The sequence below is a fragment of the Lathamus discolor genome, chromosome 5 (genome assembly GCF_037157495.1).
Source record: "Lathamus discolor isolate bLatDis1 chromosome 5, bLatDis1.hap1, whole genome shotgun sequence".
Lineage (NCBI taxonomy): Eukaryota > Metazoa > Chordata > Aves > Psittaciformes > Psittacidae > Lathamus > Lathamus discolor.
In genome coordinates, this window is record NC_088888.1 from 38,142,664 (window position 1) to 38,170,187 (window position 27,524).

Here is a 27,524-nt window from a genome sequence, read left to right on the forward strand (position 1 = left end):
GGGTTTTGTTTTGGGGTTTTTTGGCCCATTTTGGTCTTTTTTCCTTCCTTCTCCTTTAAAAAGGCAAAGAAGTAGCTGATGAGGAAGAAGAGCAATAGGGAAAATGCCCTCTCTCTCCCCTTTAAGGGGTCAGCACAAGTATGCCAGCAGAGGAGTGACAGAAGCCATCGGGCTCCTGACAGCAAAGCAGGCGGGCGAATTGGGAGGTCGCAGTATCAGCTGGGGCCATCGGCATGTCCCACTGCCTATCAGTGCTGAGCCTGGCAGCTGGGGAGATACATTTAGATAAAGCAGCCAGCAATCGTTGATAACAAGTCCCTCAAATGTCAGGCAACACAAAGGGCAGCATTGATTGCTGCTGTACAGCCCGCCTTTCCTTTTCTTTGGTGCTCTATTTTTCCCCCTCTTTTTAATATAGCAAAGACTCTGGCTGGGATAATCTGCCTGCAGAAAAGGCCATTGTACTGCTACATGCATTGTGTTATTCACTAAATAGAATTTATTAATGTTTTTCTGATTCCCTTTCTTTTTTCCTCCTCTTCCCCTCTATACCCCAAGCTGCTGCCTAGCCTCTTCTTCACAGGTGGGCCAAATCCAGCGAAGGACAGGCAGCAAGTCCTAGATCAGACATATGGTCTCTCTGAAATCTATGGTATAGATTTCCTCTTCTCTCTCGCAGCCTTGGAGGGGTGCCCAAAGCTAACACTCATCTCAGCTTTTATTTATTCCTGACACTGAGCAGACATAGCTGACATTTTGGGGCCATTTCATCCCCAAAATTGAGCAGATCTGAAAACACAGAGTATCTTGAATCTCAAGCACTCAAGATGTTGCCTTGTTTGAGCTACCCAGTCTAGCACTGACAACCTATAAAGCTTGAAGGCAACTCCTTGAGATACACAACATTTTGCTGAGGCTGCTGCCCTGGCCAGGGACACCCTAACTTCTGCCCTGAGACAGAGCCTGGACTTCACAACAAAAAAACTTTCTCCAGCATAACTCACACAACATAAAAGGATGAACTGAAGGTGCATTTGACATTAAGGGTCTCCTGTGCTACACATGCTGATGTCTCTAATAGTTTTCTTCAAATTGACATCCTCAGTTTCTCTTTCCAGAAAATGGGAATAACGTATTGCCCACTCCCACATCCCAGCACTGGGCTGCAGCAGATAACCAGCCAGTGTTTACAAACCAGCAGAAATTACCAGCAGGCTCCCAGAAGGTAAAGCTGTGGCACATTTCTAGCCCACTGCCCAGGACTGCCCCTCACCACAGCTTCCCTTCTCCATGCCTGACAGAGGAGAAAGGGAATCCCAGTCCATACCACAGGAAGAGGACTCAGCACTCGGACATGCTTGCTTCATTCACATCAACATGCTCCTTCTCTCACTGTCTTTTAAAATTATGTGAATGTAAAGACAAATCTCTACTTCAGTAATGAACAGACTGTTCCCAGCTATTAAAAAAAAAGAAAAGAGAAACACAATCCCTGACACTTTATAATCATCATTTTAATTATTATAATTTTAGAACTCATACTTCACTAATAATAGATCTCAAACAAAAAAAAATTGGTGTCCCCAGAGAGATAAATGACAATGGTTTTTGTCTCATATGCTTGCTATAATTATGACTATTTGATCTGATGCAGTTTTACACTTTTATATTTTCGGCATTGATGTTTCGAATGTAAAGCTCTCTGAGAGTCCTTTTGTGACCTGGAGGATTATATCTGGCTCTCAGCACAGAAGCATTTCCAGTACTCAGTGCTCTTTTGCAGGGATGAAGGGTTTGAAATCGTTCACCTCAAGCAGCCACAGAGGTGGCCACAAACAGCATCCCTGAGCAGCAGCTGCTTTGCAAAGAGAGCAGGATGCTCCTTGGGAAGGTGCTCAGCACAAACAGCTTTATCAGCTCATGCAAGCTAAGTGTGCAGGATGAGTCCTCTGGGGAACAGATGACATGGGCAGGACTGTGACCTGGTGGACCTGTCCCTTCCTTGCAGCAGGGAAAAACATCTCATTCCATATTTACTAGGGAAAGGCAACATGATGTCTGTCCTCTGTCAAACCAAAGGTCTGCCTTGCTGGTCTCTGACAACGACAGCAACATCTACCTAGGGATGACTGTAGGTATCATTGTGTGGTTGGAAGCACAACAGCAGGCACAGAGTTCCACTTATGTGCTATATCCTCCCAGTGTCTATCTGAAGACTGTACTTACAGCTCTGTTTAGAGCTGCTTAGCATTTCCTGATGGACTTTTTTATCCTGAATTTGTCCTAACCTTTTTGAAGCCAATTTTGCAGTACAAGCAAAGATAAGTGTTTCCCTTTTCAAAAATAAATACTATTTTAATATGAAAGGAATAAAAATAAATAAATAAAAAGAAAAAAAGGATTTTCCCCATGAAAATGTGGGTTGGTGATTCTTGTAGCACAGTGATCTTTCATACTTCCCCTTCAAATCTGGAAGCGAAGGGGACAGGGGAGAGAGTTCGTCTTTTAAGACACAGCTTCTTTGATCAGCGTCATTCACTCTGGAGAATGGAATATTGAATTCCTTTTGCAGTCAGGCTGTGCTTAAACACTTTTGAGTCTGGCTGCACTTTGTGGACTTTGTGAAACATGAGTATCCCTCCTGCTTCCCTCCACCTTTCTTCCCTGACACAAGGATTTTCAAAGGGCATCGTGCTGCTTGACCTAAGAAATAGGATGTTCTAAAATGTCTCCAGCCATTGATCACATACACGTGGCCATGCCAGGAAAATGGGCAGAAGTACAGCAATTCTTAAATTGGAGGGCTGTGTTCCCACCCCAGGCTCATGAGCAGAAAATGCAGGATGGGGAAGTGGGGAAGTCATAGATACGTATTGCCCAGACATAAATTCTGGAGCAGTCTCCACTGCTAAAGGACCTGAAGCAAAAAAAAAAAAAAAAAAATCTATTAAACAACTGTGATACAATTTTTGGCAAGGAATGGTATTTTCAATTATCCTGAATGTCTGTTAATGCTGATATAACCAAGTCTGCCAGTTTTTCCATTTCAAACCACAAATTTTAGCAGTGTGTAAAATTCTGCCATGCAAATGCATAGCCTGCAGTGAAACTTGGCAGATAAAGCTTCAGCTGGATAAAGGTTTTACAATAATCTTTGTTTAAAACAAAGTTAATTAAATTTGGGTTTAAAGCAGAGTTTCAACCATTTTTAAGCTTCAGAATAATGCCAGGACTCAATTGTACCTTTTATCCAAAGATCTTTAAGTACTGAGGCATCACATTAGCTGCAGAGCAGAGTCAGGAGGTTCATTCGCCCTTGTGCTCTACCCAGAGCTGGAACAGGGTGTTGCTGGCCTGAGAATCCCTCAAACAGGCTGCCCAAGGCTCTTTGCTTTGTTTTTCAATATCCAGCTGTTTCAGAAGCCACCATGGACAGACAGTGGGGAGCACAGAATCAGAACCATGAGGGTCCCAATGACTAACCCCTTTCCTGCCACCCCAGCCCAACCCAGAGCACTCCCTCCACCAAGGGGGGTTGCTGCGTAGTCACTGCATGCTGAACCCCTGCTCCATGCAGCTCTATTTTGCCTAGGTGGAACAAAGCACACGATAAATCAAGGCCAGGGAGTTTAAATGCTTCACTTAAATTGCATAGTAAATTGACAAAAAAAATTAAAAAAATAAAAGGAAGAATTAAAAAATTACAAATAAAATCAGGAATATAATGCTGTCGTGAGTCCCAGTCAACTTTTGTGCTAGGGAGGGAGATATCGCTCCAGAGGCTTTTGCTTTAAAATGTATCTCTTCCCCAAGCTGAAAATCTAATCATATAATAGAATCATAGAATCATATAATAGTTAGGGTTGGAAAGGACCTCAAGATCACCTAGTTCCAACCCCCTTGCCATGGGCAGGGACACCTCACACTAAACCATCCCACACAAGGCTTCATCCAACCTGGCCTTGAACACTGCTAGGGATGGAGCACTCACAACCTCCCTGGGCAACCCATTCCAGTGCCTCACCACCCTGACAGGAAAGAACTTCCTCCTTATATCCAATCTAAACTTCCCCTGTTTAAGTTTGAACCCGTTACCCCTTGTCCTGTCACTACAGTCCCTGACAAAGAGTCCCTCCCCATCATCCCTATAGGCCCCCTTCAGATACTGGAAGGCTGCTAAGAGGTCTCCACGCAGCCTTCTCTTCTCCAGGCTGAACAGCCCCAACTAATCAATTCATCCATACTGTGGACTAATTACTTTTGCTATTTTGTATGGCAGTGAGGACAGGGAGGGAACAAAATATATTTGGTCTGCTCAAGAGTGGCTACTCCACTACATACAACATAGAAAAATGGCTGTATTTTATCAAGGCATGAACTTGCTTTAAGAAAGGGAAATAAGAAAAAAATATCATTTAATGACAGAGTGAAAAAATACTGCCATGACAAGATACTTTCTAACAGTACTTAATACGAAGTTTTACAAGGACAGATACATCTTCTCCCTGTTTTATAGCAGAGAAGACTTGAAAAACTGTTGTATTAGCTTGTTCTAATTCAGGTATAAAGTGAAAATTTCAGTTCAAGCTGACCCCAGCCCCATCTCTTCGTGTATACCCAGCACTCACTGGTTATCTGACAGTGAGACAGTCTGTTGGACCCTTTGCTCTGTATGCAAGGCTACAGCCATGAGAAAATCACAAGGATACAGCAGAGTTTCAAATATCTCTGTTTGCTTATCAAACAAAGAGAAGATAAACACAACAGAGAAATTCTGCTTCTCAGCAAGATACCAGTGGCCTCCCTGATAGTGCAGGACTACCCTGAAACCTCGCTGGGGCTGCAAGCCTTTTACACACACACACCACCCAACAAAAGCCACACCAGCACCTTCAGCAAATATTGGATTATCTTGATTTTGTGTGGCTCCTTGCTCATACGCTTTACCCATGATTCAGCTTCCCCACAGACAAAGGCTGAAACAGGCCATTATACCCATGCTTTTTTCATGACACAAGCCTGAGCAAATTCAGGTAAAGCAACCCTTTGAGAGCAGTATTTTTGTCCCTTCAGGAAAACTGCTGATGTTTGATAGGCATGAACAATGGTGCCTCCACCAGGACCTGGCCTGTGAGGAGCTGTACAAATACTTTAGTTAACTCTACGTACTCACAGTAGGGCAATTCTTAGGAAAAAACTTTCTACACAGATTAAACCAGGTCCTATTCCTCCATGTGCAGGGGGGGTGCATCTGGAAGTACTGAAGCTGGCTTGCAAAGTGATGCACTGGCTCCTGATCAGGACCTCCAGACATGATGAAAGTAACACCTGTCTCAGCCTTAGCAGCCTGTGATCGGTGGTATGATTTAAGAACTTGTTCTCATTCCTTTCTGACATCTTTTGCAGGTATCTTAAAATTCCCATTTTATATACTAATTAGTTGTGGTTTGACTGTGCCCTTTTTAGCTGTTTCCAGACATTGTCACACAGCATGGAGGAAGGCATGCTGAAGATCATGGTCCTGCCAACATGGTATAAGCAGGGTTCTCAATTACTCAACTATTGGCAGGAAGATGGGAAGTATGGAAGACACAAGCCCCAGCAGCCTTATTGAATATATGGAGGAACAGCTAGAGGAGTTCACAACATTCTCCTGAGTCCCTGTGAAGTCCTACTGACAAATCCTGCCAAACTACATCAGCAATGGGGATGATACAGCCCTGAAATACTGTCACAGCAAGTGCCAGCAGCAGAGTTCCAGGGGTGGTGGGAGTTATTTTCCCCAAACCCATTTGCCACTCACTCCTGCTGTCAGGTGCTCCAATACTAGACCCACAACATGACAGTGTCCAGCAGCCTCTGCCTTCCATTGCTCTTGCTCTAGTAAAACCATTCCAGACATTTCTCACCCTCAGGGGTGAATTTTCACCTTTTTACCTTGTCCCATGCAGGGCTAGGTAGAAGTAGCACAGGGGACACTGAGTAACAAGTGGAGCTGCGTGCGGTTTAGTTAAAGCCCTCCAAAAGCAGTCTTAAAAGACAGATCCCATCACAGATCACTTTACACAAAACAAACCCTGAACTCATCCAGCACAAGTTCCGCAGCTAAAGGATGTGAGCTGCAGAAATTCCTTCTATCTGTGGATATCTGAAATGCATCTATAAGCTGCAAGGCCAATTGCAGGCTCAAAATGTACTACTGTGTTCAAAATGCTAATAAAAAAAGACAGAATCTCAAGCATTTCATTTTACCTTTGATCATATACCATCTGGAGCTAAAGAGAATGACCATGAGAAAGGAGGTAGTGAAGCAATCAAAAAGTTAAGTTCTGAAATTTTGTATGAAAGCATTATTTATGGTCTAAAATTACATTGGGTCTCAGAAGTAAAAAACTAGAGGAAATCTATACCTCTATGGGTTATTAAATGGGGGCAATTAGTCAAGCAGAAATGAGGAACTATTGAAGACTTAACTGGTTGGTGGAAGTAGAGTGTGCACAACTGGGGAGGAAGCAAATCCTTTCTCTTCTCCTAAGAGAGCAAGGAAGGAGTAAGAAGTAGCAAGGAAATGAAGCAAGACAGGAAGCGAGCTCATTGAGGAGACCCAGAGTCACCAGGAGCCCGAGATCAATGGTTATACAGGATTTTAACTTGGATGGAGTGAATGCATGAAGTTTTGACCCATTTTCTAATTCTTTGTGCTGGTCTAGTGCATAAAGTTTCTACCATCACAGTGACTTTGCAATGACAACCAGCTTGGGTTTTCCCTTGCACATATGCTCACTCCCTCATCACCATTTGAGTAGCTGTCACCGTCTTTGTCACTGCAAAGGAACAAATGCCTTGTCAACCAAGCAGGGACCTGGCATTCAATTTCTGTCTCTATCCTCTGCATTGCAAGTGCTAGGTGTTGGAAGCAAGGCACTAAGGTCAATTGTATCAAGTGAAAAAAAAAAAAAAAAACCCAAAAAAAAACCCCAACAAAACCAACAAAAACAAAAAAAAAAAAAAAAAAAAAAAAAAAGGACAGAAAAAAACCCATTCAGGAATAAAAAAACCCAGGCAGGCAGGTCTAACAATACTCACAAACACAAAGAATGATCCACTTTGGCTGACTTAAAATAAGTTGGTAAAAATGCTAATGCTCACAGAGAGAATAGCTTTCATAAATATATATTATATATATATAAGATAAATGAATTTTTCATCTCTAATCAGGGTTGATTTAGAAAGCAGTCAGCATGCTTCTGTGTCTTGCAGTCTCCTCTTGACTCCGATACCTAATCCAAGTCTTAGATGCAGAGAGGCAGAATACTAATGATTCAGGTAAAAATGCAAAAAGCAGCAGCAACTCTTGCCTGTGGCATTGTAAAAGCCAAATGACTGTAGCAGATCCTACCACCTAATGAGCAGGAAGTAGGGGAGCTCTCACCTCTGAGATACAGGCTTCCTTAAAAGATTTGGCATCAAGGCTGCAGCTCAAAAGCAAGAATTCAGTCTTGACCCCCCTCAAGGAACTGGGTGAAGCCAAGCTTTGGATGTCAGGCCCTGTCATCGTAGGCACAACATAAATGCCCTGCAGTAATGCCACCACCAAGGCAGCACTCAACTGTCAGAGCACCAGCAGCACAATTCATAAAAAAAACCAGCAAATATGACAGCCCTTGAATATGAATCTGGAGACAAAGCAGAAACTGCAAGTCAACGTGCAAGTCAAGACTGAGGGGAAAAAAAACAAACCAACAGTTTGCAGAGAGCTTTTTAGTGCTGTTACAGTAACTCCTTGTTAGATGCCACGAAAATAAAGGACTCTGCCCAGGCTGCAACTGATCTCTGATCAGTCCTTCCCAGACACTCTCCTAAATATAGACTTTTTAGGCAATTTTTGGAAATATATCTCTCAGGTAACTGCTTATGTAAAGGGTAAGCACATAAAAATAAACAAGTCATCTAAAGCTTTCTCTATAATGTAGAAAAATCACCTTTGGATGGCAAATCATCCTGCTTATTTCAGAAGTCCTTCTAAGAGGGCTGAGCTGCCCTCAGGAGATACCCCTCTTTTAGCTATGGAGGGTGTCTAGGCAGCCGCCTTAAGCCTGATGTCTACATCTGAGGTGGCAAAAATCATTTTAGAGGAGTCCAAGCCTAATTATCAAGCTTATGTTCTGATTGGGCCTTTTCATTGAAATCCAACTCACGTACTGGTCTCCCTTGTGCAAACATCCAACAGAATACAAGAAAAAACCTCCTAAGCTTACTATAAAATTACACAGAGATTTACTTTTCTGCTTTTTAGTGCTCTCCTGCACTGTTAAAGTGGGAGGCTAGGCTCCTATGTTCTATGCAGTTTTTAGTGCTCTGTGTGGAGCAAGCCAGCTCTGCACATCAGACATCTAGCATATGTTGTTTACATAACACTTTCAGCTGTGCTGCTACTCTCTCTGAACTTAACAGTTCCCAAAAATTTGGGATCTTGAAAATTGTTCTATGAGGAGGAAGCATTTTTCAGTAGAGCCTCATGTCTGTTATAGAATCCCTGCTTTCTGATGGTGTGCAGTGTCCCTGCCCAAGGCAGGGGGGTTGGAACTAGGTGATCTTAAGGTCCTTTTCAACCTTAACTATTCTATGAGTCTATAAGGATCACCAAATCCTGTTTGTAGGGTGTGAGGGTGTCACATAGCAAGAGATCACATCTTCACTTGCATCTTCCTATCAGCACACAATCCAAAAAACACTCTCTTAGCCTTTATGAGGTTATACAAGATAGCTGTGCTCAAAGTTTTCCTCTGTCTTATTCCTCTGTTGTTTCTGAGACTCAGTGGTTCTTATGTGCCATGGATACGCAAATGTTCCTCTGATCTGGGCGTTAATATGCGTATAGACCACCACCTGAAAAGCATCACAATGTCCCTAAGGGTTTAGTCACTTCTACTGTTTGAAGAGTAAGACAATAGCTGTCCTTAACTCAAAATAGAGCTGTCATTGGGTCATGCTACAGTCTGAGGCTGTGGTGACATGAACATTTTTAGTGCATGCATGTGTGTGGTCATAGATTGGACCAAAACAAAATGGGACCTCTGGATCACTACAATGAATAAAAGCATAACTATTGATATTAACAGGATGTTTCCAATACCCTCTATTAATGCTAATATATATTCCCAAGAGAATAGTGTGTGTGGTTTAGAATAGTTTGGATAATCTTTAAATCATATACTTTTGGACTCATCTTCTGTTACCTCCTGTATCTAGTACAGGTAATGAGAAAACCATGTACACAGCTATCTCCAGCTTCTTGTCACCATTACAGCATACCCACAGGGTTACTCATGTCATTGTTGTGAAGTTATTAAGACCACGCCGTACAGAGACAGCCTGCTTCTATTTCTGGTACCAGCTTGACATCACGGGGAAAGCGCCATCCTTTCCTAAATGGAGTCAGGCTCACACAGAAACTACGCTGTTATCTTGGATGCACCCTTTCCAAGCAGCAAGTCCCCAGTGGCCACTTGTGGAGGCCTTAAAGGTGAATTTTCTATCTTTGTAAGAGCCTGCCTCAGTTAAAAATGACCTTTGTTCCCAGGACTGGAGCTCTGAAAGCAAAACAAAGGCTGGTGTCCTGAATGGAGCAAGTCCAAAGAGGTGGAGAGGACTCTGTTGTCCCTCCTTGAAGTGCTCACATCCAGCACGTGCTCCTCTGAAAAGCACCTCTAGAAAAGGCCAAAACGAGAATGTTTCTTATCTGCAAAACCGGATTGAACTGCTAAAGGAAGATTATAAATAAAAGGAGAAAAAGAAATAAAGGGTAAAGAAGCAAGATACTCTGCATTTCTAAACAAAACAGGAATCTTATTAGCATTTAAATGAATAGACTATCTGTATTGTGAAATCATTATGAACTGTTGCACACCAGACAGAAATTAATCTTGACCCTCATTACTGAAAGCTACCCTGCTTGTGACAGGGTGTTTGTGAAGCTGCAGAAGCGGATGTTCTCCAGACTGACATCTCTTCTCCAGCTGCCTGCAGTCAGGAGAGAGTAGACTTGCTGACCTACATGATTTTTGCCACTTTTATTTTCCTTAATAAATAACACTAATGTTAATTACTGACAACAACAAAAAAAAAAAAAAACAAAAACACACACACACAAAAAACCAACCAAAACAAAACCAACAAAACAAACAAACCAACAAAAAAACCTCACAAACCTGGAGCAAGCCACCAGCACAGGTGAGCAGTGATCTGCCTATTTTGAATCTGAGGACATAGGAAATATTCATCCCAGCCTGAATAGCTGTTACTGGCTTGCAGAGCTCTCACTGCCAAAAGAAGCATTGTCACATGTGTGGGGGAAGCCCTGCCAGAAGCAGCACAACTGAGGTCTCCACTTAACGCCTGCATCCTAGTTCTGCTCCTCCTCAACAGAGGATCTATCCAGCCCAGCAGCTGCACCAGTGGTAAGCAGAGCATGGGGAGTAGTGAAGAAGACATGTCTCCTCCTGACTTGCCAGGAAAGCTGCATCAAGCAGGAGAGGCAGTGGGGCCAAAGCCTTCAGAGATGATAAGACAGCAAGGTGGTTTTGGAAGAGATTGAGTGTGGGATACTGAGCTACAACCATGGATTCCCAAAGCTCATGAATCTGTGGAGAACTTGCTGGTGCTTGAGTTTCACTGTCTCCTCTCACCAGAAGTTCCATTATTTAGAATCATAGAATAGTTAGGGTTGGAAAGGACCTTAAGTTCATTTAGTTCCAACCCCCCTAAACACCTCACACTAAGCCATGCCACCCAAGGCTCTGTCCAGTCTGGCCTTGAACACTGCCAGGGATGGAGCATGCACAACTTCCTTGGGCAACCTATTCCAGTGCCTCACCACCCTCACAGGAAAGAATTTCTTCCTTACATCTAAACTTCCCCTGTTTAAGTTTTAACCCGTTACCCCTTGTGCTATCACTACAGTCGCTAAAGAAGAGTCCCTCCCCAGCATCCTATAGCCCCACTTCAGGTACTGGAAGGCTGCTTTGAGGTCCCCACACAGCCTTCTCTTCTCCAGGCTGAACAGTCCCAACTTTCTCAGCCTGTCTTCATACGGGAGATGCTCCAGTCCCCTGATCATCCTCATGGCCTTCCTCTGGACTTGTTCCAACAGTTCCATGTCCTTTTTATGCTGAGGACACCAGAACTGCACACAATACTCCAGGTGAGGTCTCACAAGAGCAGAGTAGAGGGGCAGGATCACCTCCTTCGACCTGCTGGTCACGCTCCTTTTGATGCAGCCCAGGATACTGTTGGCTTTGTGGGCTGCGAGCACACACTGCAGCCGGCTCATGTTCATTTTCTCATTGACCAACACTCCCAAGTCCTTCTCTGCAGGGCCGCTCTGAATCTCTTCTCTGCCCAACCTGTAGCTGTGCCTGGGATTGCTCCGCCCCAGGTGTAGGACCTTGCACTTGTCATGGTTAAACTTCATGAGGTTGGCATCAGCCCACCTCACAAGCGTGTCAAGGTCCCTCTGGATGGCATTCCTTCCCTCCAGCACATCAACCGGACCGCACAGCTTGGTGTCAATGGCAAACTTGCTGAGGGTGTACTCAATCCCACTGTCCATGTCACTGGCGAGAATGCTGAACAAGACTGGTCCCAGTGCAGATCCCTGAGGGACACCAGTCGTTACTGGTATATTTCTTTAGGAACTCTAGAAGCCATCTGTTCAAATGGAAATTCTGTTAAGCATGGGCTGCGTTATGAAGCAGATGAGGACAGAGGTACCACAGTGGACTTCAATTCTGTGTGCAGATATCTCCAAGTCTTGGTTTCTTCCTATCACAAGCTGTTTACCCACAGGGACAGCTTCAAAGCTATTCTCTATTAATGTAATGACAATCAACATTCTTGCTGGTACCATCCCCACATTTCCTTCTAATGTCCTAGCCTATTGACTATGCCATACTTCTTCGGCATTCCCAGATCTTAGGGCTACATCCTTAATCTGCTGTTTTAATCACAGCTGCAGCCAAGGGCTCACATCAGCATCTTTCATGTTCATTGCTTGTTTGTCTAGGAAGTTGATTCAAACCGGCCATCAAGGGCCACTCTCGATCAGTTGCTGAGGTGAGTAGCTTGAGAGAGGACGCCTGCAACACCGGAGCGGAGAGGGGAGAGATCAGCGTCCAGGAGCCTCACCTCAGAGCGACAAGAGCCACTGAGGAGGGAGCCTCAAGTCCTCAACAGGACTTGCCCAGGACTCGGAAGCTCAGCTCCCGCGAGGGGCTGACTCACAGGGGGCGGAGCCAGGAGGAGTGGCACCAGCTGGGAGTGGCTAAAAAACCTTCCCAGGGAGCGCGGCGACCAGGAGCGCGGCGAACAGAGCCGGCAAACAGAGAGCGTCGAGGCAGAGGGTCGAGGCAGTTTGCGCGGCAGTTACAGAGCCGGCAAACAGAGAGCGTCGAGGCAGAGGGTCGAGGCAGTTTGCGCGGCAGTTCGCGCGGGCAGGCGAGCGGGCAGGGGAGCGGGCAGGGGAGCGTTCCATCCGCCTCATCGAGAGGACTCGCCTGGAGTAAAGGAGGGGGAAGGAGTGCTGAGGGACGTAGACGGATTGATTGACCAGATAGATCATGGTTACAACACGATCGAAAGCTGTAGTGAGTACTAATGTGGGTATCCAGACTGAGCCTTCCTGCAGACATGCAGCTGTGCAGGTCTCTGGCTGCAGCGAATGCCTGAGCCTGGCACTTGTATTGGAGGGAGCCAGTGACACTGCTTGTGTTCGCTGTGAGCAAATAAATGACCTGCTCAGGCAGGTGGCTGAACTGAGGGAGGAGGTAGAAAGGTTGAGAGCCATTAGAGAGTGTGAAAGTGAAATAGATTGGTGGAACCACACCCTAAGGCAAGGGCAGAGGGAAGTGGTTCAACAAGATATGGATCCCCTTCCCTCCTACCATCAGACAGAAGGAGAGAGCTTAATGGACAAGGATGGATGGAGGGAGGTTCCTCCTCGGAGAGGTATGCGAAAACCCTCACAATCCCTTCCTCCCTCCCAGTTGCCCTTGAATAACAGGTATGAGGTCTTGGAAATTCAGGGCCAGGTGAATGGAGATGGTGAGGCAAATCTATCTAGTGAGTCACCCAGGGCTAGTCACTCACCCACATGCCTCAGAACTTCCCCAACCAAGAAGAAAAGAAGAGTAATTGTGGTGGGTGACTCCCTTCTGAGGGGAACAGAAGGGCCCATTTGTCGACCGGATCCACCACACAGGGAGGTCTGCTGCCTGCCTGGGGCTCGGATTAGAGATGTTAAAAAGAAGCTCTCTGAACTGGTGCAGCCCTCTGACTACTATCCGCTGCTGGTTTTTCAGGTTGGCAGTGACAAAATTATTACGAGGAACGTAAGGGCAATGAAGAGAGACTACAGGGCCCTGGGACGGCTGGTTAAAGGGTCTGGAGCGCAAGTGGTGTTTGCCTCCATACCTGTTGCAAGCGAGGGTGAAGGGATATATAAGAAGACTCTGCAGGTTAATGTATGGCTACGTGACTGGTGCCAAAGGCAGGGGTTTGGGTTTTTCAGTCACGGGCTGCTGTATGGGACACCTGGTTTGCTGGTGACAGGCGGGATACACCAGTCCCAGAGAAAAAAAAGGGTCTTGGGGCAGGAGTTAGCAGGGCTTATTGACAGGGCTTTAAACTAGTTATGAAGGGGGGAGGGGATTTAACTGGGCCTGTTGGGGACAAGCCCAAGAGGAACATGCTAGGGATTGAAGGATGGCGGGCTAAGGAGGACTATCAATCTCTTGTTTCACTTGTGGGAAAGGATAGCTCTTTAGACCCTGTCCCGCAGGGGAAAAAGAGTACTAGGACTGGCTCCCTGAAATGCCTGTACACCAATGCACGCAGCATGGGGAATAAACAGGAGGAGTTAGAAGTCTGTGTGCGGGCTAAAGGTTATGATCTAGTGGCGATTACAGAGACATGGTGGGACAGTTCACATGACTGGAATGTGGTCATGGATGGCTATGTCCTTTTTAGGAAAGATAGGTCAGCGAAGCGAGGTGGTGGAGTTGCTCTTTACGTGAGAGAGCAACTAGAATGTATTGAGTTCTGTCCGGGGTCGGATGAGGAGCAAGTGGAATGTCTGTGGGTACGAATCAAGGGGCTGACTGGCACGGGTGATACAGTTGTGGGGGTCTATTACAGACCTCCTGATCAGCACGAAGGAGTTGATGAGGCTTTCTACAGGCAACTGGAAGTAGCCTCGCGACTACATGCCTTAGTCGTCGTGGGGGACTTTAATTACCCCGATATTTGCTGGAAGACTCACACAGCCAGTCATTCACAGTCTAGGAGGTTCCTCGAGTGCATTGATGATAATTTCTTAATGCAAATGGTGGACGTACCAACTAGGGGAGCAGCGCTGCTAGATTTAGTACTCGCCAACAAGGAGGGTTTGGTCGAAGTGGTGACGGTCAATGGCAGCCTTGGCTGCAGTGACCATGAGATGGTGGAGTTTAGGATCCTGTGTGGGAGGAATAGAATACCTAGCAAAGCCACAGTTCTGGATTTCCGAAGGGCCAACTTTGGCCTCTTCAGTCAACTGCTAAGGGAAGTCTCATGGGAAAGTGTACTAGGCGGTAAAGGGGCTCAAGATAGTTGGTTAGCATTCAAGGACCGCTTCTTCCAAGCTCAGGATCGGAGCGTCCCAATGAGTAGGAAGTCAAGTAAGGGATCTAGGAGACCGGCGTGGTTAAACAAGGAGCTGCTGGGCAAACTCAAGTGGAAAAGGAGAATCTATGGATTATGGAAGGAGGGGCTGGCCGCTTGGGAGGAATATAGGACAGTTGTTAGAGGATGTAGGGAGGCAATTAGGACAGCTAAGGCCTCCTTGGAACTCAATCTTGCTAGTCGGGTTAAAGACAATAGAAAGGGCTTCTTCAAATACATAGCAAATAAAACTAAAACAAGAGGCAATATAGGCCCACTGCTGAACGAAGTGGGTACCCTGGAGACAGAGGATATAAAGAAGGCAGAGGTGCTGAATGCCTTCTTTGCCTCTGTCTTTACTCCTGCAGGCTCTCCCCGAGGGCCCCGGATTTCTATAGCCCCAGAAGGAGTCAGGACAAAGGAGGAGTTTGCTTTGGTAGATGAGGATTGGGTTAGGGATCAGCTATGCAAACTGGACATCTGTAAATCGATGGGTCCGGATGGAATGCACCCACGGGTGCTGAGGGAGCTGGCGGAGGTCATTGCTAGGCCACTTTCCATCATCTTTGGTAAGTCGTGGGAAATGGGCGAGGTGCCTGAGGATTGGCGGATGGCAAAGGTCACACCAATCTATAAGAAGGGCAAGAAGGAGGACCCGGGTAATTATAGACCGGTCAGCCTTACCTCCATCCCTGGAAAGATGATGGAACAACTTATTCTTGACTCCATCACTAGGCATATCAAGGATGAGGGGGTCATTAAGAACAGCCAACATGGTTTTATGAGGGGGAAGTCATGAATGACCAACCTTATAGCCTTCTATGAGGAAGTGACTAGGTGGAGGGATGATGGTAGAGCGGTAGATGTGGTTTTTCTTGATTTCAGTAAGGCATTTGATACTGTCTCCCACAGCATCCTCATAGATAAGCTGAGGAAGTGTGGGCTTGACGATCAAGTAGTGAGGTGGATCGAGAACTGGTTGAAAGGAAGAAGGCAGAGAGTTGTGGTCAATGGCGCAGAATCTAGCTGGAGGTCTGTGACTAGTGGAGTTCCTCAGGGGTTGGTGCTGGGACCGGTGCTGTTTAATATTTTCATCAATGACCTGGATGAGGGAACTGAGTGCACCCTCAGCAAGTTTGCTGATGACACAAAACTGGGAGGAGTGGCTGACACACCAGAGGACTGTGCTGCCATTCAGCGAGACCTGGACAGGCTGGAGAGTTGGGCGGGGAGAAACTTGATGAAACTTAACAAGGGCAAGTGTAGAGTCTTGCATCTGGGGAAGAACAACCCCATGTACCAGTACAGGTTGGGGGTTGACCTGCTGGAAAGTAGTGAAGGGGAAAGGGACCTGGGGGTCCTGGTGGATAGGAGGATGACCATGAGCCAGCAATGTGCTCTTGTGGCCAAGAAGGCAAATGGCATCTTAGGGTGCATTAGAAAGGGAGTGGTTAGTAGGTCAAGAGAGGTTCTCCTCCCCCTCTACTCAGCCTTGGTGAGGCCGCATCTGGAATATTGCGTCCAGTTCTGGGCCCCTCTGTTCAAGAAGGACAGGGAATTGCTTGAAGGAGTCCAGCGCAGAGCCACAAAGATGATTAAGGGAGTGGAACATCTCCCTTATGAGGAGAGGCTGAGGGAGCTGGGTCTCTTTAGCTTGCAAAAGAGGAGACTGAGGGGTGACCTCATCAATGTTTACAAATATGTGAAGGGTAGGTGTCAGGATGATGGAGCTAGGCTTTTTTCAGTGATATCCAGTGATAGGACAAGGGGCAATGGGTGTAAACTGGAGCATAGGAAGTTCCACGTTAACATCAGGAAGAACTTCTTTACTGTAAGAGTGACAGAGCACTGGAACAGGCTGCCCAGGGGGGTTGTGGAGTCTCCTACACTGGAGATATTCAAGGCCCGCCTGGACAAGTTCCTGTGTGATGTACTGTAGGTTACCCTGCTCTTGCAGGGGGGTTGGACTAGATGATCTTTTTAGGTCCCTTCCAACCCTTGGGATTCTGTGATTCTGTGATTCTGTGAAAAGCTGCAAACATGAAATGAAACACTTCAAACCTTGGATTACAGAAGAAAAACCATAAACGAAGAAAGTCATGACTTCTCAGCTCGGCATGTATGCTAAAGGCATACCTGAGGTTGGCAGGCCAAGAGAGCTTGGGCTGTGATGTGCGATACATGCCCAAAAATTTAAGAAAGATTTGTGTTTGCCAGTGACTGCAGGGAAACTGTAATTACTCACAGACAATGACAACAAAACTTCTGTCCACACAACATCAGAACTCACGTGTCTGAATAAAGTTAGAAAATAATACAATTAAAAAGCAGCCATGATGAGAGAGTGCTTGCTCTTCCAAACACAAGCCCAAGTCAAGCTGAACCTTGTTATTGAAGATGAGTTTCAGATGTCTCTGCTAATGCTGCTGCCCAGCATGAAGGCAGCCTTGGTCTGTGTCTTCCTAAGCAAGCTCTGCTGAGCAACTTGCCCATGAGGACTCACATGAGAACTCAGCTGACATTACAAAAAAACAACCCTCAGCTTAACTTACACAAGCCAGCTCAAACAGTACAAATGAGCCACTTGCATAATCACACTTTCGAGTTGAAGGAAACTAGTATCACTGCGAGGCCACCAGCTCCAGTTCCTCCCCTAACACTCTAGTGGGATCAGAGAGAGAACACACCACACTGAGCTCACAAATGAGCTCAGCTCATTTAAAAATGGGGATAAGTGCCCCAGAAATCTCAGTCTCATACATACATGAGTGACACAGCACTGGCATGGATGCAGCCACCTGAGTGAAATTTTAGTGCATCCTCAATCTCAAGCTGTATTGACTTAATAAAAAGATATATTATCTCAACTTTGCAATGAATGCACACCTTCAGCATTTATCCTCCACTTTTTTCCACATTTAGTGATTTCACACAGTGCAAATTGAGAGACTGGAACATAATCTTAACTCATTCATGGAGCCATGCTTACTAAATGCTAGTGGACAGAGCTTTTGTTCAATACACAAAGTTTCAAGATTTCCAGTAATTTTGTGGACAATTAGTGAGCAAAACCTCCAACTTCGTGATAATTGATTTTAATTAAAAATAGGTTCTTTCTCTAAACTTATCTACAAAGGCTTATTGTCAGCAACCTCATATGTGAATTCTCAACATCATACGCTGTACCTTTGAAGCTGAATAATACCCTGTATCTTTGATCACCATCTGAATGGTCTTTCAGACAAAAAGTAGTACAAATGTAAAGTTACACAAAATGACAGAATTAGTTTTAAGGGCTTACTATCTAGTAGAAGACAACCCTCCACATTCACTCTCCTCTAAGAGGCAATAGTCAAAGAATTTTATCCAACTTGAACCTAAAGAAATCATCTCTGCCTGGTCCTCATGGGATGCTTTCATATAAGTCCTGATATTGCAAAGTCATCCAGTAGGCGATCATTGCAATCAAGAAGTTGGAAGACTATAAACAGCATGACTTTCACAGCCTACCAAAAACCTGAACTTTCTGTTCTGAAGGAAAGGAACATAACTGAGAGGCGGTAACTGCTGGGCATACCCAGCCATTAGAGAGCAAACTTGGGGAATATAAAATAATACAGGCAACATATTGGAGTTTCAATAAGGACAAAATGGAGCAATAAAGGATAAGAAAAAAACAACCCAGAATTGGATTACCAAGTACAGTCTTACTAGATTCGTGCCCTATATCCTGCTTTATATTGCATTTCACTAGAGAACAGAATTTAGTATGAGCTAGGGAAGGAGGGCTACATGTGTAGGTGCGTGCGCTGGAGGGGTGGAAGACATTGATGAGGAGAGAATGAATGAGAGCTAATTACAAACTTCTCTCAAATGACTATTTCTTGTTTTAGTTTCAAATACCAGTAACTGCAGTAGTTTTCTTTAAAAAGAGTAGAGAAATATTTTTCCTCTCAGCTGTTTTGCAGGAAGCAGGAAATAAGCATAGGCTGTGATAATGGAATATAATTATCTACTACCTTCAGAGGATTCCAGCATTGTTTTGAAGCTTCCAAGACAAACTCGGGCATACCTATTAGGACCTCTTTCGGTAAGAAACGCGAGACAAGAAGTGTCCTGGTTCCACAAGCTGCCTACACACAAAATCTACATTTCTGAGTGAAGGAGAAACCACTCTCTCCTTTTACAGGTGATGAGAACCTTGGCTCAATGCAGTCTCTTCCTGCCTTTTATCAACTCAAGTGGGCCAGAATAATGAAACAAGATCTTCTCACTGCACTCATTTGCAACATGGTACTATAAGAACAAGGGACACAATGACAAGGCTGAGAAGTCTCACCTCAGTCTACTGCTGGGAGAAGTTGTAAAGTCACAACCCAGTTCAACGGAGTCAAGCAATTCATGTCGTTTAAATGAGGTGTTTAAAGGACTAAACCATTGTCCTGCTATTTCAGCCTGATTTAACCAAGTAGATTCTCACCTCACATGCCACTTCTGCCCCAACCCTGAAAATGTGACTGCAGCATAAGGCCCTACTAGCCGATCATCAGCTACTTTATTTATGGGGAATTAAAATGATTAATGGAATTAGTCTATTGTGCAGACTGACCTCATGCTGTCTCCATTTGTACATGAAGTGAGAAAACAAGTAACTTGCCTACCAAGGGGAAGACTTTCTAACCCTGTACCATCTACTCACCTTCTGAGAACAGGCAGATGGCAAATTAAGCCTTAACTCCGAAGTACCCAAAAAGCAACCTACTTGATGGCTACTGCTCACCTCTATAAGTGTAATCAATTTTGAGCTATGAGCTTTTCCCTTCAAAGGCTCAGAGGTGCAGTCACATATTATGTCCAGTTTGGCTTATATTATTTTACGGATTTTTCTAAGAAGTATGTTCATTGAGCTAAGCAAACTAGAACAACTAGTTTTCTCTTGTGTGCTCAGACAATGATTTTTACCTAGCAGCAGCTGGGAAACAATAGATCTGACATCTTTCTGGAGAAGCTTCTGTTCCTAGGAAGGCCAAACAAATAAGATTAATTTTTCACCTGGGACAACAGAAATGTTGAGGCCTTATAGATCTGTACGGTGTTAAAGTTTTGTGAATAGCAAAGAACTTCTTTTTAGTAATCATCTCTCTTTTCAGAAGGAACTGCAAAAGACATCTTTGATTAGACCATATTTATTACGATGGTAAAAAGAAAAGAGTAGAAAACAATGAGGCAATTAGTAAAAGTTCCCTTTGTTACCTGAAACATAACAGCAGTTTAATGCTGCTTTCATTTCTGTGGTTTGGGACATCATAATTATGAGCAGAAGACCTGCCTCAATTAAACATTTTGTTGTTGCTGAAAACCATCAATTCTCTGTAAATCAAAACATCTGTAGGAATGCAGAAATTTCAGACACCTACCAATGGAAGAGTATGAACTTGACAAATTCAGTGCCAAATTGTCAACACAGGACCCCTGTGAACTATTTGGCTGAATGCTTCTGAAGCAAGGCTTCCAGGCTCCCTAAGACAGAACACTGAGGTCCCAGATGAAGCTGGTAGTCCTTAGTGGTATGATGGGAGTCCCTGGAGTTTCGGCCTCCAGTCATGCTCATCATAAAGGCTGGCAGCCCAGGGTCCAGCTGAACCAAACCCTAGCCTTGGACTTGGATGCTATGCTAAAATTCTGCTTCCAAGTCTTCAGATCTTTTTTCTTTTTTTTCAGATTTTTCTTTGAAAAAGTGTTTCAGAAAGTCTGCTTCAATCCAGAGCATACTTTTTCTCTCCAAAATATCCCAGAGGATGAGAAAGTGAAGGTTTCATTTCAGCTCTAAACATAATGCAGCCAGTTGCCAGAGCAGAATCCTATATCATAGTAGTAGTACTCTTCAGATCTTCATGATAAGCCTGGGCAATAGAAGTTTAACAGCAAAGGGATGCAATATAAAGGCAGTATCTCCTTACTTATGAGTGACTTCTGGCTTTCCCAAGTACTGGAATCCTACTCTTCAGAGGTCCAGCATAACAAAGGCAGATGTTTGGTAGTTTTTCATGAGGGAATGGTGTAAAGAGGAGAAAAGCAGAGGTACAACAGACTGAACCATAATAGCTAGTCTTGAGCTGTAGATCATGGTTTGAAAGGAAAGCAAACTTGATGTACTGCTTCCCACCAGGTACTGCTGTCAAAAGAAAGAAGCAGGAAGAGAAACCATGCCACAAATTCTCTGGCTTGCTTGCCACAAGCAAAAGATCAAGCAAAGTTCCATGGAGGGTCCAAAGAGCCATTTATCTTTTTTACGTATAAGACTCATCTGTCAGGATGAAAATGAGAACAAGGGACATGATCACACCATGAAACTGCCAAACCAAAATCCTAAAGCAAGATATGTTCAAGTTTTCTTATTAAATGGACCACGCTTGCAAAGCTTTCAAGAACCTAGTGTAGATAGCATGTAACCTCAGATCAGAGTTTCTGATGAATTCGAAGCCTAAAGGATTTTTAGTCAGACCCATGTAGCCTTGACTTGGTGCTCAGTCATACTTTTCCGTCTGTAATCAAAAAAGTGACAGTATATTACCTAGAATTAAAAAAACAAAATAAACAAAAAAAAATAAAAACCCAAACAAACACAAAAACACACACACACACAAAAATCCACAAAGAAACCAACAAACAATTTATGAATACTTCTGAACACTGAAGTGTTAACTGAATGAGAGAAGGAAAGAGGCTGTAGTCCCACACTTTTTCTAGTTAGCCCTGCTTTTTGGACACGCTTGTGGTACTGACAAGACTCTCTTCCAAGTCCCATAGTCATGCAGACTCCTGTTTCAGGCTCTTGCTCTGCTATATTCACCATCTAAAATGATGCAACCAACTAAAAACATTTCATGAATATCCAGCTATACTTTATCCGTAATTAAAAAAAAAAAAATTAAGTGTATCTACTCATGCGCATTTTCTAGTTTTATATTAGGTTCATAACCTATAACGAGCACAATAGGTTCTTATTATTCAATCAATTGAAGAGTAACAAGATGAAGGAATTAACAATGCTAAATCACTTTTTCATTAATAAGAGAATCAAACTGTAGATGATGTAGGAAAGAAACCGACAAATCTGGTGAAGGCAATTTTATTGAATTCAAAACTTGTAAGAACCTAAGCTTAGTAAATGGAAGAGCATTAGAGTACTTCAGCTGAAGAGCAGGTATACACACAGGAATTGTGTATCAAAAGAGACATTTTTCAGTGAATGAACATTGCCATTTTACACCTGCACTGACATCACTAGCCGGCCCCAGCTCAATAACCCCCTAGGGTTCAGCTAGGCAGCAGCCATACCATCGTCCCTCAGCAGGCACCATGAAAATGGAAATGAACAGAGTCCATTTAATAGACACCCAGACAGCAGCCATTGAAATTACCCTTTTGTGTTTCCTATAAGGAGCTACAGCTTCTTTTTTTCACTAACATTATTTTGGAAGAGCAAAACAGAGGTGGTAATCAGTGGGTGAAACTCTGGCAGCCATACCTACCAGCAGACAAACCCTTATTCTGGCTTCCTCCATATAATTGTTCCTTGCTGGAAATTATCTGTTCCTATAGATATATATCATTTCCACAATAGGGACTAAACTCCTAATGAGATCTAACACAACATAAACAACTTCTTGCTAACTCTTCTCATCGATCCTTCAGCTCAGATGCAAAAGATCAAGTGCTGGCATCCACTTGTGCTGCAGCAAAGCATCACTGTTGAAAAACAGTGTAACAGCCACTCAGATCTTGAGGAAAGGAAACCCCTGCTTTAGGTTTCATAATGAGTAAAACTAATGGAAGAAGATCAGACAGGTATTTGTCCATCTAGTCCTATATGTTATGAAATATTATGCAATATTCTAGGTATTGTGAATGCAGACTCACATTTAAATTCTGTCACAGAAGACCAAAATAATTCCTCCTGCTAAAATAACTATGTTGGATATTACAAAAGAAAACTACGCAAGAGACCATGTAGTTTTACCTCTCCTGCCCAAATTGAGACTCATACGAAATGACCTCTTGTCTTTTCAGAAAGACAGTCAGCAGGCATTTATAGGTATACAACAGAGAAAGCAAAGAGCATAATAGTTACACCGTATTTATTTGGTGTATATAAAGGCATATAAAGGGAATTTGATGGGCAGATTTACAGGCAAGGAAGCAGCAATTCAGAAAGCTTCTTCAAATGCATTGTATAACTTCAATTACGTACGTTCCAGCAGTTTTTGTTTCTGTCCCACTCCCAGTACACCCACAAGCTGATTAGTATCTCTTCCTCAGAATTCTGCAAAGCCAAAACCCTATCTTTATAAAAATAAAGCTCAGGAGACAGACATAAAATGATTCATTCAGACATAACACAAGATTGGGGGTTTGGAGGGTTGAACAAACACATCATTTTTCAATTCTGCAAGCTCCACACAAAGCACATTAACATACTATTATTTCCAGGTAACCACACTTTCTGCCAGAAGCTGCTCCCTCTGTAGGGGTCTGTTGACAGGACAAGATGCCTTGTTTAGCCCCCCACCTGTTCCCAAACTGGCTTGTTTTGTTTTGTTCCACACAGTTTGCACAGGAGCAGCTGAGGCAAGGGTAAGTCCTCCTTTGCAGGTACAGGAAGGACAGCAAGAGACAGTAGCATCCATAGACAATAATAGCCCTCATGTTGGTTCAGACTAAACGCCTGGCTCAAGTACTTCCCTGAACTACTACAAGAAGATCCACCAATGCATCTCAAAATTCCAGTCTCCATGCCATGTTCTGTCCTTACTCACACTCAGTGACCCATGGTCAAGTTTATCAATATTTTTCATTGCTGCTCTTCACTGACATGTGTCTGCAATCCTAGGCTCTTTCTCTGGGAAAGAAAAAAAAATCCACCCAGGCAGAGGGGATCCAAGGAAGTCAAGTGGGTATCCAGCTTCACAGTAGACATGGAGAAAAAAAGCCAGCATGAAATCTATTTGACCATCTTCTCAATTCTGCCTTAGATGTATTGGGCAACACTACCGGTAAGTTCAAAGTCTCAGTTTCAACTGTGATTCAAGGATATTACTACTGCTCAACACCATGAGGGTATGCAATGTTTAGTTCAGTATATGTATGATGATCTAGATTTTAAAATGGAAAGCTGTATATAAGTGCAACCTATTAGAGTATTACCAAAACTGAACTTGAACATCAAGGGAAATTTTTAGTGTAAGAGAAATGAAAATAATTTCTCTTTGTTCTCTAAATTCCAAGATACGAGCAACGCTGTCAAATGTGTCTAGAAAATAACATTCAGTGAAGAAATAAAAGCTCCCTTTTGTGAAGACTGTTTCATTATAAATTCATTTTATTCTGAGTCAGAAGACTCAAGTCTTTCCTGGGTTTTGTTTGCATGCTCTTAGAATTGTTTCCCCCTTGTTGTCATATTCCCTCTTGCCAACACATTCAGAAGAGAAATCTTAATGTACTGTATTAAAAACTACGTAGCTTTATTAGGTTGCATAGATATTACCACAGATTTAATCTATTAAAGCCATTAGTGTTTGCAAAGTATTGAGCAATTATAATTTTCTAGAGCTAAAGAACAAACAGAAAAACAGTGTTAAGATGTATAAGACAAAGTAGAAGTCAGAATACTTCAGGGCTTTCCAGCATTTTCATATTTTATATTAATCAGGTTTTCTGTCTCTCTCCCCTCTTCCATCCCTTTGCACTTGCCTGTCTTTTTCCAATCCCACAGTCTTTCTTCCCTCACTTCTTCTGTCACAGAGACAAGATTCAGTTACAGAGAACATAAAGAGAATTTTTTATGGAGGACAGACAATTATCAGGTCTCTCAGGACTGAGAGTAAGGTCTTCTCTGTCACAAAGGTGTTAGGAGGGGAGAGGATATTTGCTTTTTTGAGTTGAGCCGAGATAAACTTGGGACACTTATCTTGCTGTAAAATGCAAGGGGCCACAGGTGCTTGCAGGTTTTACTAACAGCTAGGCAAGGTCAGCAGTCTTCTAGACCCTCATGATTCAACTTCAGCTAATTCACTTCCCAGTAAAACTAAAATACCTCAGTACATCCACTGTCCTTTCATTGTGTAACAGCTGTGGTACAAGATGTCCTATGTTAAAAACAGCTTTCTTGTCACTGAATACAAAGTAAATTGTTCTGCCTAGTAATAGCTTTAAAGAGGTTCTACATAACCAAGTTCTGGAAGCAGAGGGTTTGCCTACAGCATGCAGGTTGTCCCGCAGATGGTTTCAGGCAACCCCTCAGCTTGAGCCATCATAAATACTTAGGTGGATTGGCACCCAAGCTTCCCCAAGGTGCTCATCTAATAGTGGTGATTCTCTCCATTTGGCTTTTCAGAAACAAAAAAAGATTCTGCACCAAAAAGCAGGAGGATAGATGTGCTTCATATTTAGTGACAGAAAAACCTCAACAGGTTCACATAGGCACGTTGGATACCCATTATCCATGAGGAGGGAGTTCCTCAGCTAATGGACTCTCTTGGAAAGACTGGCCATACTAAAATGGGTGTCAGAGCTCACATTGACTTCAGAGTGGCAATTTTACTTTCCCTAAATTGCCAGAAATTACAAAATTGCAGTGAATAACTTCAAGAATACACAGTCCAGAGATTTCAAGTACTTTTGTTTAGCCCTGTTATCAGCATGTGATAAAGATGCTTACAGCTTGTAAGTATTTCTGCTTTAGTAAAAAAGGAGAACTCAGTAAGACACATAATCATTAACTTCCCTGTAAAAAAGGAAAAAAAGTTTTAGAATTTAAAATAGTGTTTAAGTAACTTACTTTGTGTTATCATAGTCATCAGATTTTTAGGTGCTGCCTGGGCTGACAAATACATTTTTTCCTTCTGCTTTCTTCTTTTTCTCCTTTCTTACAAGCTTCTGCATAAATCTGAAGTGTGAATTGGCTTAGGCCACTGTTAAGAAAAGGGGACTTGAAAAGCCAGTACCATGCAAGATCACTTTAAAAGCAATCGTAAAAAAATGGTTGTTCTACAGCTACCTCATCTTTTTCAGAATAAACGGTTATCTCACTTACCTTACTGCATGAGATAGAAAAGGTTGGGGTTTTTTTTGTGAAATCCTAGAAAAAAATATTGTTGCTGTATGCAACACAATGATAGCTTCAAAATGCACCTTCTTTGAAAGCAAGCTGGGAGGCTGCACTAGAAGGCAGGTTTCCTTCAGCTCAGAAGTCCCTCTCCCCTTTAGTATAGCCCTCAGGACAGTAGAGATTATTCCTTCTATCAGCTGATTTGATGTAGTCTGTAAAAGTTTTTATGCTTCAGTTTAAGAAACGGAAGGGGAAAGAATGTCCATGTCCTTGAACTTCTAGTTCACTGATATTCCTCAGGTGAGGAAAACTTAACTACAGTGACCTTACTAGCAGCTGTTGGCATTTACTAATGGATGACAGCAGCAAGAAATAAAAAAAAAATAATAAATGGGCCTTTATCATACAGGGAACTTTTCATTTTTTAATGCAGTGCCTTTTGGAATTTAGTTATTTGGCCAGGTTTCAGGATTAATGAACTTGTCAGGTTCAGTATGTCTATATATCGTGCAGTTTACTGAGACTATGCAATCAAAGCTTCCCCCTTCAAGTTTGGAATGGCCCTTTAAGGACTTAAAAGAAGTTTTAGAGAGAGAATTAAATTCACAGGTGTGCCTATAAAATTAAACTGCTGCTTTTTGATAGACCCATAACTTTTCTGACATTGAGTTTCTTCAGAAAGATTACAGCCTGACCCAAACAAAGCAGTGACTGTAAAAATTGTGAAAGCTACCACAAAACAGAAGAGTGCTCTTATGAAAAATTGCATAGCATCACCAGAATCTTGTATCTAATTGTTCACATAGCCAGAAAAACGTTAATGGCACACTTCACTCGGAAATACACACCCACAAAAAAACACAAGCTTTATGCTCATAGCTATCTAAACACCAAAGCACCTGGTAAACTGTGGTTGTAATCTGAACAGTTAAGTTTCCACAGAAGTAGGGAGCTTCCACCAAGCAGGTTGCAGGGGTGGCTATGCTGGCTGAGGGGCAGTTGGGAACAGAGGCATCTTCAGCTAGCACAAATGGGCTCAGAACTGGGTATTTCTTTACTCTCTCTGCTACACTGTTAATCCAGCTGCCAACTCTGGGTGCACAGCAGGGCCCTAGAACAGAGAGTGACCCGGACGGCAGCACTAGATGCCTCCTGTGCCAGTCTGCTTCCTCACTCAGGTGATACCAAAACACAAGAGCAATGGCTGAATAGGACACATACCCTTTACCAAGCTGTCCAAGTTTATAGTCTAATCTGCCAAATGAAAGTCATACTAGCGTATGTTAGAATTGTCCTGTGCTGAAAACTGTGGTGGTACAGAAAGAATTACACGCACAGTCTGCTCCTGAGTATAAACCAACATGTCCAAATATTAAAGGACTCCAGGTACCAGAAAGTCAAAAGCAAGGTTAAATAGCAACATATATATATAAACATAAGCATATTCAGAGAAAACTGAAATAACGTACAAATCAAATTCCCTCCTTTCTTAGCTCATTGTCACTTATTGCAGAAAGCTGTACATTAAAACATATTTGCATGCTCACTATCAGTTATTATGCCTCTGCTGAAGATCCAAACTGATGAAAGAGCTGGCAAAACAAACTACTGGGCCAGTTCTCATCCCACCCCATCCAGATTAGCTTCACTCACCGCAGAAAAGCAACCAATGTGCCCAAGGAACCCAACAGAGGATCACAAAAGAGCTCTCCCAAGC

At 43.4% G+C, this 27,524-nt stretch overlaps 1 long non-coding RNA gene across 2 annotated transcripts; it reads right to left on the reverse strand.

Annotated features, from left to right (window-relative positions):
• Positions 1-2,125: 2,125 nt before the first annotated feature.
• Positions 2,126-27,524, reverse strand: LOC136014291 (uncharacterized). 2 transcript variants are annotated; one of them, XR_010612611.1, is made up of 5 exons: positions 27,461-27,491; positions 25,793-25,837; positions 25,538-25,670; positions 3,244-3,411; positions 2,126-2,917 (listed from the first exon to the last, which is right to left on the reverse strand). It is a non-coding gene; the product is annotated as an uncharacterized LOC136014291 (long non-coding RNA). The 2 variants fall into 2 exon arrangements; XR_010612610.1 differs by lacking the exon at positions 25,793-25,837 and having other exon boundaries at positions 27,461-27,524.